General features: G+C 38.2%; 1 protein-coding gene and 1 long non-coding RNA gene across 2 annotated transcripts in view; one reads left to right on the top strand and one right to left on the bottom strand.

Moving 5' to 3' along the window:
- EDNRA (endothelin receptor type A) overlaps nt 1-2,168 on the bottom strand; it is a 65,442-nt gene extending 63,274 nt beyond the window's left edge. Inside the window, exon 1 of the mRNA XM_037830771.1 lies at nt 1,851-2,168. The gene's annotated coding sequence lies outside the window, so the exon portion shown is untranslated. The remainder of the gene's footprint in view (nt 1-1,850) is intronic.
- LOC119529912 lies at nt 1,972-13,164 on the top strand. Its single transcript, XR_005215971.1, has 3 exons — nt 1,972-2,885; nt 3,004-3,105; nt 13,107-13,164. It is a non-coding gene; the product is annotated as an uncharacterized LOC119529912 (long non-coding RNA).
- The last annotated feature ends 1,730 nt before the right edge of the window (nt 13,165-14,894 follow it).

Here is a 14,894-nt window from a genome sequence, read left to right as displayed (position 1 = left end):
TTTTATCTTGCTTCTTATAATCTGAAGTATCTGTCTGAATATTGATAGATCTAAAAATGCCACCATTTCCATCCCAAAGTGTAGAACATGACTCTAAGAACAAAGCATATGGTGATCCTCCTCTTCAGATCACAGATACAGGAGAAAAGAACTACTTCAATATCTTGTGACGTTTAGTGACTGAAGCCTCTGAGTTTCCCAAAAGGAAGGGAAACTTCAGTAACACTTTTCTTAAAAAACAGGAGAAGGTTTTTTTCCCAAAGTGGATGGCTCTTCACCCATTGGAGTCCACTAAGAGGATATTTAGTCGGTTGAACTTGCTAGCATGGGTCTTATGTCAATCATCAAAGATGCTATCCCTGCTCTGAGCATTAGCTGGCTGGTTTGCTTGATTTGCTGATTATGGCAGGAAATAAGGAGGCAAAGGCTGTGGGTCTGTATCATGGTGTGAGCCAGCTACCAATAAAACCACCGTCCTTCTTCCTTCAACAGTGACACCATCACAGAAATCATTTCTGATGACAGCTCTGTCAGCTTTCTACACATATTAAGCCGCAGAGCTAAGGGATACTTGGCAAAGACATGTGGATACCATACTATTACTGGGTGGAAAATAGAAAACAAAACAAAACAAAAAAACCTTCTCAAATGCATAGTCCATCAAGGATGGGGCTATAGCTTATTGCCATGGATCTGAACCATATCATAGTCAGTCATATCTCTAGTGAAGCATCTAAGGTTCAGAACCTGAAGGGCATGGTCTATAGATTTGGTACTCTTCATATTTGGGATCTAAGAGCTTGCTGGGCCCCAAAAGCTATTATTAAGAAAGAAGACGGAATACTTATGCTTACACTTTAACCGCTTAACAATATTTCGAACTCTCAGGAACAAAATTCACCTGTAATTAGTAATGTGGCAATTCCAACATTACCAAATTGCATGAGTTCAGAACAGTAATTTACATGAAATGATTGCCAAGGCATTTTTCAATTAGCTAACACTTAAAACAGAAGGAGTGGGAGGGGAAAAATTCCACAAATAATTACAAGAGGAGAAAAAGAAGAATAAAAGTAGGGACTTTTTTACAAGTTTTCTGTAGGTTTTTCTCTCTTGGATAAAAAATTAGCACTCTCTTTACTGACGACTCCTGCCTTTAATATGCCAATTTCACCCCCCACCCCCACCCCAAACTCTGTCAGGGAAATAGCATTAAGATGGTGCAAATAGAGGCTGATTATCTAGAAACAGTCCTTGGTTTCTGCACGTGAAAGGCAACAAGTGCCCTATAAAGGAGAGCACAGAACAAAACGCCCAGAACTTCACAGGCAGGTTTCCAAAACTAGCTGCACTGGGGGTTTTCCAATACAGAGCAGTCCCTCATATCGAGTGCCCTTGGGCTACCCCTGATATACCCGGGGCGGATGTGGAGGAGAAACGAGAAAGTAAGAAAGAGCTGTGGAGCCAGCTTCACAAGTGGGCTTTGGAACAAGCGACATCAGGGTGATATCCACAACGTTCTTGCATGCCTGGGGAAAGAGGGAGACCCAGGAGGAGTTGCTGGCCTTCCTTTTGCTCAAGATCCAAATTCTGTCCCGGGAGGCTGAGGTGCTTCTGATCATTTCTCCAAATCCCAAACGTTTCCGAAGCGTAATCCTCCCCCGGCAGACACCAGCCTCACCACTCACCCCTGGGCAGGTGGTGCCAGTCCCTGCTGTGGCAATTCGCCCCAGCTACAAGGCCGCGGGGCGAGAATGCTCCCGTCTCTCCTCTCGCCTAATCGGGGATCCCAGGAAGCGTTCCCTCCTCACCTCCCCCACCCCACCCTAGAAGGAAAGCGTTTCACCGACCGTGGAGCTCGGAGGGCGCAGACTGCTGCCCGGTCCGCTCGCAGCGCCTGGGCGAGAGGAAGCCGAAGTCGGCGAGCGTGGGTGGCGCGGAGGGTGCACAACTTCCTCTGAGAGTCTTCTTTAGGGGAGGTCTTGCCGAGCCGCGAGCCTCCCGTGACCGGGTGGGACTGAGCCTCCCCACCTCCTCTCCACAATCGCCAGACCAAAGGGATGACTGTGCGCGCGCGCGCAAGGGCTCGCAAGAAAAAGAAAACTCCAAAGGAACACGCCTCCTTTCTGTGCTCCCCTTCTCCTCCCAAAGCTCCCGGACCTTCTACTCCACTGCCAGACAGCAACAGCGTCCTAACCGTCCAGCCCTTTAAGAAGACTGTCACAAAACTTCAGCCCCCTCCCAGGCCCTGAAGGGCAGGAGTCTTTTAACTGTTTCCTTTCTGAAGTGAAGGGGAGTGGACGGCTACAGGGACGGGGATAGTTTAGCAGAGAAGACTCAGAACTCAGAAAGGCTGTGCAGAGAGAGCCATCGTCTTTGGCAGAAAACGCCGGCAGCTTTGAACTGTGGAGGAGCAACTGGCGACAAAGCCATGGTCCAACGGTGGTTTCTCCTCTGTGTTCCCTGCTCCCTTTGCCTGGAGTCCATGCTCCCTTTTAGCCTGTAGGAAGTTAGAGGGCCAAAGTGGCAGGCAGCGTGCTGGATCCAGTACATTTTGCTTCAGTCTTGTCCCTCAAAGCCAGCGCCCAAAGGCTACATAAACGTTTAGCCCAAGACAAAGAACTAAAGTCTGTGGAAGGTCCAGTGTGTCAACGAATCCTATGACTCCTCAAGAAAGAAAAACAATGAGGATGCAGATCCCACAGAAAGTGGCTCTCAATATGTTTATTACCACTGGGACTTTACCCTAAATTGGGGATGGAAGAGGAGATGGAGGACAAAGGCCATTGTCTGTGCTAGTTTAGAAAAATTTGGGGACTGCTCAGAAGAAAACCCCACCTCGGAGTCCTTAGGCACACTGCTGGTGTCAGGTATATTGTGGAAATGTGAGTTTGGAGCTCTGATCATACTACATCACAGACAATTCTGGTTATCTATTGCTGTTAAACAAATTACCCTAAAACGTAGTGGTTTAAAACAACAATCATTTCTTTTGTTCATCAGTCTGCCATTCGGTTGGGTCTTGGCCACGACAGTTCATCTTTGTATCACAGAACTGGTGCTGGAGGATCCCCTTCTTGTGCTGTTGTTTTTTCTCTACTTGAGGTAGGTGTCTCCACCAGGTGGTTTGGGCTTTCTCATAACATGAACTGTGATTAGGTTCCAAGAATGAGTTTCTCAAGGACTGCAAATGGAAACTGCCACTTTCTTAAGGGTTCAGCCAGGAAACTGGCACAGTGCCACTTCTGCCAAATTCTGTTAGGCAGTCAGAGAGGGGACATAGATGCTGACTGCCAGTGGGAGGAATGTCAAAGACTGTGAAACCATCAAAAAGAGCCACAGAATATCACCATTGAAAAGGGTCTTAGTAGGTCCTAGTATTGAACTAGGTATTAGCCTGTGCACCTATTCTATCTACAGCTTCTCTTTGAAAGAAAAGCAGTCAGCTAGGATCGCTGATAACTTGCGTAAGTGCCTTAGTTTGCGTTAAGAAACGTGCGTCTGGGCACATGATTTGGCTAGCTGACATTACTTTTGGGAAAGGGGCAGTTATTGTCTTCTCCTGGAAGAGGCTGTTCTATCACAGGACTCACAGCTTGGCATGTGAAACATGTGCTGGATTTTAGCCTCTTCTCACCCTGTAACCAGAAACACTTGGGCAGTGCACAACCTGCACAACTGAACATGTTAGTCTACCCAACCGTTACCAGAGCACACCCATTAGTCCCTTCCTTCTGAGACGGCTCATCACATTGTGGATTTAAACCAGTTTTCAGTCAAGTTAGCCCCCTTCTCTAGGCCAAGATTTTATATATTTGCCCCTTTTCTGGATGCCCAACTTTGTACTCTTAATAAATATGTAATTAATATATTTAACTAAGTTTTCCATCTTGACTTCCAAAGCTTATTTCTTTTTCCTGGAAGGTGATTTGGATACATATCTGCAGGTCTTCTGGTTTTAGCCTGACTTTCTTGATTGCACTTGAATTCTGCTTCAAGCAGCACATTAAGTGGGACATTACTGTAATATCAGTTACATGACTTCTCTCATTGTTATATTATCATTATTGATTTCCTGAAAAATAATTGCTGAAGATTAAGGAGCACTCAAGATAGCACTTAAAAACTGACTTTTTTTGTATCCTTGGGGGCAAATGTTCCTCTGAATTAAAGTTTTTTAATTCAAATTTGCAAATCCATTTCACAATTGCTAGCTTCCAAGATCCTCAAACTTGAAATGCAGTAGAGGATCTGGGCCTCACAATAGTTGCTAGGAGTGTTGCATTCATATTTGTGCTCCCTGGAGGAAATAAAATGTGAAGGGTTCAGAGAATAACCATACAGATAAAGAAAGACAGGAAAGAAGGCTATGAGAGGAAAGGCAAAATGTATCATAAAGACCTGTAGCTGTCACTGCTCCCTGCAGAATAACAGTGCAGAGGCTGTGCCTTCCTGTTAGTGGGGACCATCACTGGCCAGGAGAAGAAGAAACAAGCCCAGTGAGTGGATGGATCGTTTTAAATTAAAACTGGCTACAGGCGGCTTGTTTTCAAAATGAAGCATATTAAATGTTAGCTATAGGTGACTTGCTAAGGATTCTGAAGTGTTTTCTCATGAAACAATGTCATTTATCCTTATGACCCCAGGTTTTCCCTTCAAATATATTTAATGCATAATGTAGCCCAATGTTTTGTAAACTGCTAGTGGCCCCGCGAGAGAGTGGAGAAATTGGTCAACCTTAGCATCACTAAGGAGGGACAGTCAGAGATTAGGTGTCCTCTAATGTGGTGGTATATACTGTCCAGCCCAAAATGTTAAACTTGAATATAATACAGTCATTAGCTGTAACCTCCAGTTTCCAGGAAAAATGGTGATAGATGAACAAGCTAAACAAATACCGTGAAGAAGCAAATAGACAAATCTAGGCAGTATGGCATTTTACAGGACAACTAGCTCTGTCTCTTCAAAAGGTTGTGGACTTTTTCTAGTTGTAATGCACAATCATGGGTTAAATCTTGATTTGGGCAAACCAGATATAAAGAACATTTTGGGGACAACTGGGAAAATTTGGATTTAGACTAGGTATCAGATGATATTAAGAAATTATTATTCATTTTATTAAATGTGAAAATATTATTTTAGATATATATATTATTTTAGATATATATAGAGAATATATTTCAGAGATGCTAAAATAGGAGATAAAATTTATATCTATAGATACATTTATATAATAATGAAATATGGTTTAAATACCAAAGCATGAACAAAGATAATCTGAGTTAAAAAATAAGAGTGGAAAATACCTAAAGGCTTGGTGCATAATAGAAACTCAATAAATGATAGCTCCTTTCACTTCCATTCATTCCTTCCCCTATTTTGAGTTAACGGTCAGTGAACTGTTAGCTCAAAATAAGGAGCTTCGCAGAACAAAAAATGGGCGACTTCAGACAGGTGTGATGGCTTTGGGGGTGTGATGCCGTTGGTGATGGGGAGGACAGTCATGCAGAGCAGAACCTATGTGACACTGTAGCAGGGATCCCTTAGAGGAGATGGGGGGCCTGAGGGTTCCAGGTTGTGAGGAACAGAGGCCAAGATACGTGCTATGAAGTGCCATGATGCCATCAGTGTAGCCTTCATTCTTGAATGTCCCCTCAGGTTGGCATGGGCTCGGGAACTATGGATCTTAATTGTAATAAAAGGAGACAAACAAACAAAAAACGGATAGACTTGAATAGAGGAAGCTTGACTCAGAAGAGGTGATTTAAGCCTCCTGTGGAGGCACTTCAGAGCCACAGAGGAAAGGACGGGTATTTATAGGTGGTTGCTTAGATCTGGCAGGGACACTTATGAAAGACTGTGAAAATGACAAAAGAGATGACTGAGTATCCTGTCTAGTGCATTCTTTGGTGTTATGTGTGCCTCTGAATACCTTTCAGCTATTTGATTACTCTGTAAGTTGCAGGAAACCGATAGTAATGCAAATGATTCTTGTCCACAGAAATGAAAATAAGTTTTGTCTGGTGGAAATGAAGGGATTCTTGCCATGTGGATATCGACCAGTTTTGTATCTATATGTAAATTCATTTCTATATTCCTAATTGCTTATATGTATGCTGTTTTTTTAAATTAATTTTTGTTGAGATATATTCACATACCATGCAGTCATACAAAGTGTACATTCAGTTGTTCACAGTACTATTATATAGCTGTGCGTTCATCACCAAAATTAATTTTTGAACATTTTCATTACCACACACACAAAAATAATAATAATAAAAATTAGAGTGAAAAAGAACAATTAAAGTAAAAAAGAACACTGGGTGCCCTTTTTTTTTTTCTCTTCCCCTATTTTTCTACTCATCCATCCATACACTAGACAAAGGGGAGTGTGGTCTATATGGCTTTCCCAATCACATTGTCACCCCTCTTAAGCTACATTTCTTTACAATCGTCTTCAAGATTCATGGGTTCTGGGTTGTAGTTTGATAGTTTCAGGTATTTACTGCTAGCTATTCCAATTCATTAGAACCTAAAAAGGGTTGTCTATATTGGGCATAAAAGTGCCCACCAGAGTGACCTCTTGGCTCTTTTTGGAATCTCTCAGCCACTGAAACTTATTTATGCTGGTTTTTTGAAATTTCCTTTAAACTTATTGTAACATCTTATTGGTTCCTTCATTAATTAATGAGTTAATTAGAACATTGACACATGCCCATTTTATATATTTTTTACCTTTTTTAAAAATTATTTTTAGTAGATATAAGTGAGTATCTACTTAAATAAACCTGTTTTTGTTTCTGACCTTAAGGTCTTCAGCAGCCCTCTCCAGCATCACTGAATGGAAGAGTTAGGATTTATGAAACATTTCTAATTAGTGTGAATATTCCCTGCTATCATATCTCTTCCAGGACAGCATTGCCTTAGGTTTGAGAGCTTTTTCCTAATTTGTATAGTTGCTAAACAGTAATAGTGACAGTGGAATAATCCTTTATGATAATGTCTAAAAATAAATAGCTTGCACATTTACCACATGCAAGAATGCTGCTGATTGCTTTGCATGTTGATTTTGTGTAATTGTTACAACAGCTCTGCAAAGTAAGTGCCATTATGACTCCCATTTTACAGAAAAGAAAACTGAAGCTTAGAAAGGTTAAATGACTTGCACAAGGTCATAAACTTAGGAAGTACTAGGCAGGTAGAAACAGTATTTTTGAGCTGAAATGAGCCTTAGGCATCATCTACACCAACTCCTTCATTTTATGAGGAGGGATCTGAGTGTAAGCGGCTTAAGTTTGCCCAAAAGAGGTCATGGCTGCCTGGTAATTTGGGTTGCTAATTCCTGATAAATACTCAAATATTTTAATGGAGCATTCTAACTTTATTAACAAAACATTATGGAAAGTATTATTCTGTACTGTGTCTGTTCACAGATTTCCCATAGTGCCCTATTTATGAACTTGACTTCTCCTACACTGCATGTACCATTAGCTCTTTCTTCTCCTGCCAACCGTTGCTGCTTCTTTCTCTTCTTTTATCATGCTCCCAGGAAACTTTATCTTTTAATTCCACTGTTTATTCTATGTTAACCAAAAGAGTGGAAATTTTATTTTCCATCATTTTTTAAGAAAGTACAGTAATTCAAAGCTTCAAAATCTTGCTACTGTTGTGATAGCAGTAAATCTTTATATAGCGAATGACTTTAAAATCTGCAGAGTCTATTCTTCTAATAAAATAAAAAAATTGTAATGTCTGTGGCAGGCAGAAAGACTTTATTATAAAATTAATTGCTTCACTTGAATTAATAAAAGAGGTAAGAGGTTTTGTCTGGACATGGGAAAATGGAATCCAGCTGAAACACTGTACCTTTTCAAAATCATGTTGACACTTAAAAAAAAAAAGGGTGTGTGGTTAAAGTTTTTCAGGAAAAAAAATCTGCTCTTTGACTTGTATTTTGTTGTTATTGATAATGCCTGTGGCAGTTAAATTGATTAGTGCATGACTGGAGTAGGGTAAAGAATAAGAGTTTGAGCCCCATAGAGCCATCTATTAAATTTGTTGTTGTCATTGTTATAGAGCAGAGGTTAGCAGACTTTTTCTGTAAAGGGAGATGAATTAAATATTTTAGAGCCATGTGGTCTCTGTCGCAGCCACTCAACTTTGCCCTTGTAGGTGGAGAGCAGCAACAGACAGTATGTAAGCAAATGAGCATGGCTGTGTTGTAATAAAACTTTATTTACGAAAACAGGTAGAAGGCTGGATTTGGTCAGTGTGCAGTAGCTTCCTGACCCATAATACAGAGCATCAGCAGGCTAGCTTGCAGATGGATTACCATCACAAAGAAGAAACAAAAGCCATTTATGATGTTTTTCTTTATGTTTTCTCTGGAGTGATGGTGATGGTGGTAGGGAATTTAACTTATTAAAAAATTATACAAATAATAAATGTATTGTCACTTCAAAAATACAGAATAGATGAAGTAAAACACAAAAGTGTCACTTTAGCAAATCTTTCCATTTTATTCCTTGCCCTAGAGATGATCACTTTTAACGATTTAGTGCTTATCTTTCCAATCCCTCTTCTACTATCTTGCAAACACACACACACACACACACACACACACACAAATGTATGTATACATCTTTTGTGTTAGTTTTTGTTTATTTTTCATAAATGGGATCATACTATACCTGCTGTTTAGTGACTTGCTATTTTCTATAACTATGTGTCTTAGCAATTTTTCATGTCACATATACAAATTTTTTAAAGAGTATTCTGTAATATGGTTATACTATAATTTATTTAATCAATCCTCTTTCATGGATGTTAAGTTCTTTCCAGTTTTTTACTTTTACAAACAGGATTACAATGAACAGCTTTGAACCTTATTTATTGTGATAATATGCAGGTTATTCCTCTAGGATTGATAGTTGGAAGTGGAAGTTGCCATATTCAGAGAAGAAATGATTACTTTTCCTTGGAAGACAGTAAATTCTAAATGAGAGGTGACAACTGACAGGATACGAAATGACTTTGATTACATAGCTTTTTATCTAAGAAACATTCATGGTTAATAGATCCTATTCCGAGTGAACACAATTCTGTGGCTGTAACTTCTAGAGCAAAGGAAGATCTGGTGGTATCAGGATTTAAGTGCAGCAAGAGAAGGCAAGCCCCAGTGCTTAAGTACTCAACTCTCTGCTTGTATCAAATTTGCTGCTATCCCATTGTCCAAAGCCAGTAACATGGACAAGTCCAGAGACAGTATTAGAGGGCATTAACCAAATTCATGGGAAAAAAGAAGGAATGATTACAGTCATTTTAGCAAACAATCTAACACAACCAAGAATTGGGAAGTGGGGAAAGATTGAATCTAGGGTACAAAGCAGGAGGAGTTAAAATGATTCTAAAATTTCCTAGAAGAGTCCAAAACTGTTCACCAAAATTTATTGAGTAAATACTATGTACCAGAAACTGTGTCAGAGATACAGTGATAACAAAGGAATAGGACATGAGCCTATCCTAAACAAGCCTGGAGTCTAGTGGGGGAAAGAGATATGCAAACAGATACCTTAAAACAGCCCACTTAGTGTTAAGATAGAGCTATCTGCTAGATTGGGGTTGACAAACTTTTCCTGTAAAGAGCTATTGAGAATATATTTTCAGTTTTGAGGGCCATATGGTCTTCGTCACAACTACTCAACTCTGCTGTTACAGCACAAAAGTAACCATAGACAATATGGAAACGAAGTAGCCAGGTGAGGAAGGTTGACACTGCATCCCTTGGAGTAGTTAGAAAGGAAAGACAGGTTGGAGGGCAAGAGGGGTTTATGTGGGAAGAAGAGGAATTCAATTTTGAAACAGTTGAGGCGCTGTAGACTGGAGTCCAGGAGTGGGCTTCAGGCTTGAAATGTAAGGGTAGCCATTAGTAATCCAGGAGTTGGATGCATTTCATTTGGAGACAAAGAGTGAAAAAGAAAAGGGCAAAGACCCCAGCACAGAGCCTTGTACAACACATTTGGTGAAGATCAGCAATAACTGAAATCTGTGGAAAAGAGACAGAAACATCAGAGAAGGGCAGTTTCTGTGACAAGAAAGGAGAGAGTTTTAAGAAAGAAAAGGTGGTCAAGAGAGGTCAAAGAGAATGTGGAGTGAGAACAAGTCACTGAGATGGTCAGTAAGGGGGATATTGTTCTAAGGATGTCAGGCCTAGCCTTTAGGCAAACTCTTCTGGTTACACACATTGAAAATAACTTAGTAATTAGAAACAGTGGGAAAAGACATGCAGAAAATGGCCTAGTAGTGAGTATAAATTTTTTTGCTAAATTTACTTTTGTAATATGTGGAAGAAAAATCAATGCTGTCTGCAGTTAACATGGGCTATATTAGGTGTTTTTCAAGACTTCTTGGTAACTTTTGGAAGAGGAATTTTATTGGGAAATTGTTCTACTTACGTTTGTATAGAGAGGTGACCAAGAGACAAGAAAGCTAGCATATAAGGTAAAATTTGAAGCAATAACTTTTTCTAACTTCTAATTTATATTTTTAAAATGTGAAATTTTTTTACATGATCTTATTTGAACTCTGAGTTAAAGAAAAATAATTGAGACCTATATTTTAATGTATATTTATTGATAAGCATTTAAGTAATGTTTAATGTAGCAAGGTTTTCTCCTAAATTTCGTTCATCATTATTTGTCAGCCAAGACTTTAAGACTACTGTTCCGAAATAGATGTCAAAAGTTGGTTAATGGGTTTTGTGCTGTAGGGAATTTTAGATCAGGATTTCAGTGCCGTTTCCAACCCAGTTATCTTCCATAGATATCAGTTATTCTTCCTGGGCTCTCTTTTCATTCCTCAATTGGAAGATGTAGAGGTGGCTCTGCCTAAAGCAAGACGGATAGATTAGGCACCATCTCAAGGACCTTTGTTTACAGCTTTCCAATTCAAATGTATTTGGAAGGACATCTAACAATTGAGCTCTATGGTTTGAAATGGCAGCATGACAAATGCATTTAGTGCACACCACTACATTCTGCTCCGTGACTCTGCTCCAATCTGCTGTCTTATTTACGGCCTTTGAGTTTAAATGATTTAAAAAAATGCTAATAGTTGCTTTATGTGATTTATAAATGAATACATTCTGAGGAAGAATTTTAAAATAAATTATGTGGACAATTAGAAAAAATTGTGTTTTATTTTATGCTTTATATGCTTACATGTTTTATATTAATGTTAAATTTGTTGGACTTGTTAACTGTACTTAATCTGGTTTCATAAGTGAGTATCCTTGTTCTTAGGAATATACATGGAATTATTAAGAAGGAGCATGATATTTGCAACCTACTCTCAAATATTTAGAAGATAGATAGATAGATAGATAGATAGATAGATAGATAGAATGACATAAATGTAGTAAAATGCCAAAAGCTGGAAAATCTGGATATTTAGATAGGGGGTATATTGGAGTTCTCTGTATTATTTTTGCAACTTTCTTGTAAGTTTGAAATTATTTCACATTAATAATGATTATTTCAAGTTAAAATGTAAAAAATAAATTATAGGTAACATAAAATTTCAGTATGTATCTCTAAAATGTAAGAACATTTTTCCTACATAATTTATTTGTGATTTTATTCAATGTTTATTGCCTCTCAAACATATGAATTCAATTTTGATATTTTCTTGATGCTATTTCTTTTGCTTTCTTCTTTCAATTAGGTGTGCTTAATATCTTCTTGGTTGGCATTTCATCAGCATTTTATAATTTATAAAGTGTTCTGTGGTTAAATAACATTAGGAAATGCTGATGTAGGTGAGTCTCAGGAATGTGGTTATGTGCATTAGTCATCATTTTAGAGATGCTGTGTTGACATTAGTCACTACAGGTAATGTTTACTCATGTTATTGTTTTGTGATTTCTGTCTACATGAGACCTTTTAAAAAAATCATATCTTGAGGATACTAAGTTTGAGGAATTGTTTTCAGAACATTTGAAACTCTTTCTTTGAGCCCTTAGACACTTTATTTCTTGGATATGTTCTCTTTTTCATTCTGGTAGGAACTAACTCAAGAGTTCATATGAGTGACTTCACCACATCCCATCTTTCTTTTTTGTACGCTTCATAAAACCACTGTGTAGTTAGCTTGGGTCTGCAGTGGGCTTGCATCCCAGAATCCTGCAAGGATATTCCCTTTCTTTCACCTTTAACTACGTTAAAGTAAAACTCCTGATTGTCTTATTTCTCCATCAGCATCACAAATTGAAATCCTACTGGTTTACGCTTATTGATTATTTGTTATAGGTAAGCCCCTACTTTTGAACCCATGTGCTTCCTGATTTTAGTCAGGCAAATATATTTGATGACTTTCTTGCAAGTGCTACTCAGGTTACTCTTTCCTGCTGTCTAGCCATCACACATGCCTCTCTGACCGGAATACCCTCCCAATGCCTTTTTATGAAACACATTCTCATCTTTCAGTCACAACCTATGACTCACCTCACTGGTGGATTCTTTGCAGACTTAGCCAGCTGAGTCTGTCTATACTTACTACTCTAACAGTTAGAATGTATTCATTCTTTCTCTTTTCTAGATTACTTAAGGACTTTAAAAATTGTATTCACTTTTTTGTTTTCTTCATTTGGGTATTATACAATGAAAAAGAATATACTTAATATATGGTCCTTGGGCCCACAACTTTTAAAAGCTAAAATGGTGGACATGTACAGCAATCACACTGCCTGCCTTAGTAAGTAGTGTTTCCAGGGTAGGAACTTGGTTTTGTGGGGATAATAGTCTCCATTTAATTCACTTAACTCTTTCAAAATGCACTTACACCAAACATTTTTTTAAGATTTGCAGTATTACTGTGAGAAAGGAAGGGAAGGTATAGGCAATTCTCATTATCTTACCATAGTTTCTCTGAAAACTCCATCGTAAGGTGAATAATTATAAGGTGATCCTATTTTCCTCGAAGGGGCATTGTTAAATTTGGGGGTAATATGCACTATTAAAGGTCGAGCTTAGAGCTATTCTAAAAACATTATGGTAGGTGTTCAATAAAAAAACTTGACAAAAATGCTATCACATTTTTTTTAATCACAGGAAATGTTCTGAAAACCAAAGAGTATCTCCTTTACCTTCTCTATCAGCCTCAATTTATTCAGTTGCAAATGCATTAGATAGATGAAGACTTACCATCCTTCAAAGTCACTGGGAACTCTTGACACTTTGCCGGCAGATGGAAGGTATCAAAACTCCTCAAATTTTATTAGTATCTTTAAATATAATTTTTAGGCTGTAAGATGAGAATTTTAAAATGGAGCATTCGCAGTGGTGCTACAACTGAAGTAAGACAGTATAGTATCTTGATTTCAGTACATGTGCATAGAGTTTTGTTGGTGGTAAATATGATTTATTAAAGGCTATAAAACTAATGTATGTATTTATCATTGCATGGATATAGTATCAAAGTCATTAATTTCACAAGATTAATTTTGTTTTACAGAATTTCTACTGTATGCCAGGCAGTGGGGTTGCAGTCATGAACAGCCCTCATGGAGTTTATTTTCTAATGGGAGAAGACAGACAATTAACAAGTGAACAAATACAATTTTAGTTAGTGATAAGTTCTGTAAGAAATGTGAATCAGAGAGGACTAAATTTCTGATGGGATGGGGACCATTTTAAAAAGAGTGGTTTCCAGAAAGGCCTCTCTGCAGTTGTGACATTTGAGCAGAGACCTAATTGAAAGAGTGAACAATTCAAAGATCTTGAATGGCAGCATTTAAAGAGAGGAATCAGCAAGTGCAAAGAGCCGGGGCAAAACCACTTGGCATCTTCAGGGCACAAAATGAAAGCCAGTAATGCTGCAGCACTGTTCATGAGAGAGAAGGTGAAATGGACAGGCAGCCAGGGACCAGGTTATGTAAAGTTTTGCCCGCATGTGTGCTTACCAGACACTTAGAATGAATTAAACATACATGGGCTTTATTATGTGAATCCCTGTGTGTGAGAAAATGGAGAAGTTTTTCTAAAGGCTGAGAGAGCCATCAGACTGTGATGCTGTGATACAAGTCTGCCCCAGGCTCAGAAGAGAAGGAAGGAAGATTGGGTGGAAGTGTTTTAGACTGCTGTGCAGTGTAAGGAAGGTTCAGCAAGATCAGTTAAGGAGTTCTTGAGTTCAAGTTGGCCTTCAGAGGAGTGTTTTGTTTCTCAGGAATGATTCTGATTTAGTATCCCTGCCATGCTCAGTCACTGGAAAAACTTATCTTTACCAGTTGAGTCTTCCTATATACAACTGTGTAATGTATTTTGAGATTTATTCAGATTTTTAGAGAGTTTTTTTACGGAAATATTTAATCATTTTTGCACCTTTCTTATTAGATTGTTCTTCAATATATGTATATATAAAATTTTGTTATTGTTGTAAGAGCCTTCATTGTATTTTATTTAGTTATTGTTAATGTTTAGTAATGCAATTATTTTGATATATTTATCTTGTATCTGGATTCTTTAGGAAACTCTTATTAGTTCTAATAATTTTCAGTTGATTATCTTGAACTCTGAATATTCAATGCCTTGAATCTTTTCTAATATTTATCCATCATTTATTTTCTTGTCTAATTGCATTATTTAGGAACTCCAGAATAGTTTTGAATAATAATGATGATTTTTCTTTTTCTCAATTCTTTCTACACTTTACCCTTAAGGAAGTCATTTGCTTTATGTTTCTGATACTTCTCTTTACAAAACTAAAAAGCTTCCTTCTATTTTTAGCTTACTAAGAGCTACAAGAGAATCAGGAATGGATATACATCTTTTCAAGCATGTGTGAGTGTTTGTGTGCATAACCATCTATCAGATGGTTCTTTAATCTATTAATGAAGATTA

The sequence above is a fragment of the Choloepus didactylus genome, chromosome 3 (genome assembly GCF_015220235.1).
Source record: "Choloepus didactylus isolate mChoDid1 chromosome 3, mChoDid1.pri, whole genome shotgun sequence".
Lineage (NCBI taxonomy): Eukaryota > Metazoa > Chordata > Mammalia > Pilosa > Megalonychidae > Choloepus > Choloepus didactylus.
This window is presented reverse-complemented; position numbering and strand designations above follow the sequence as displayed.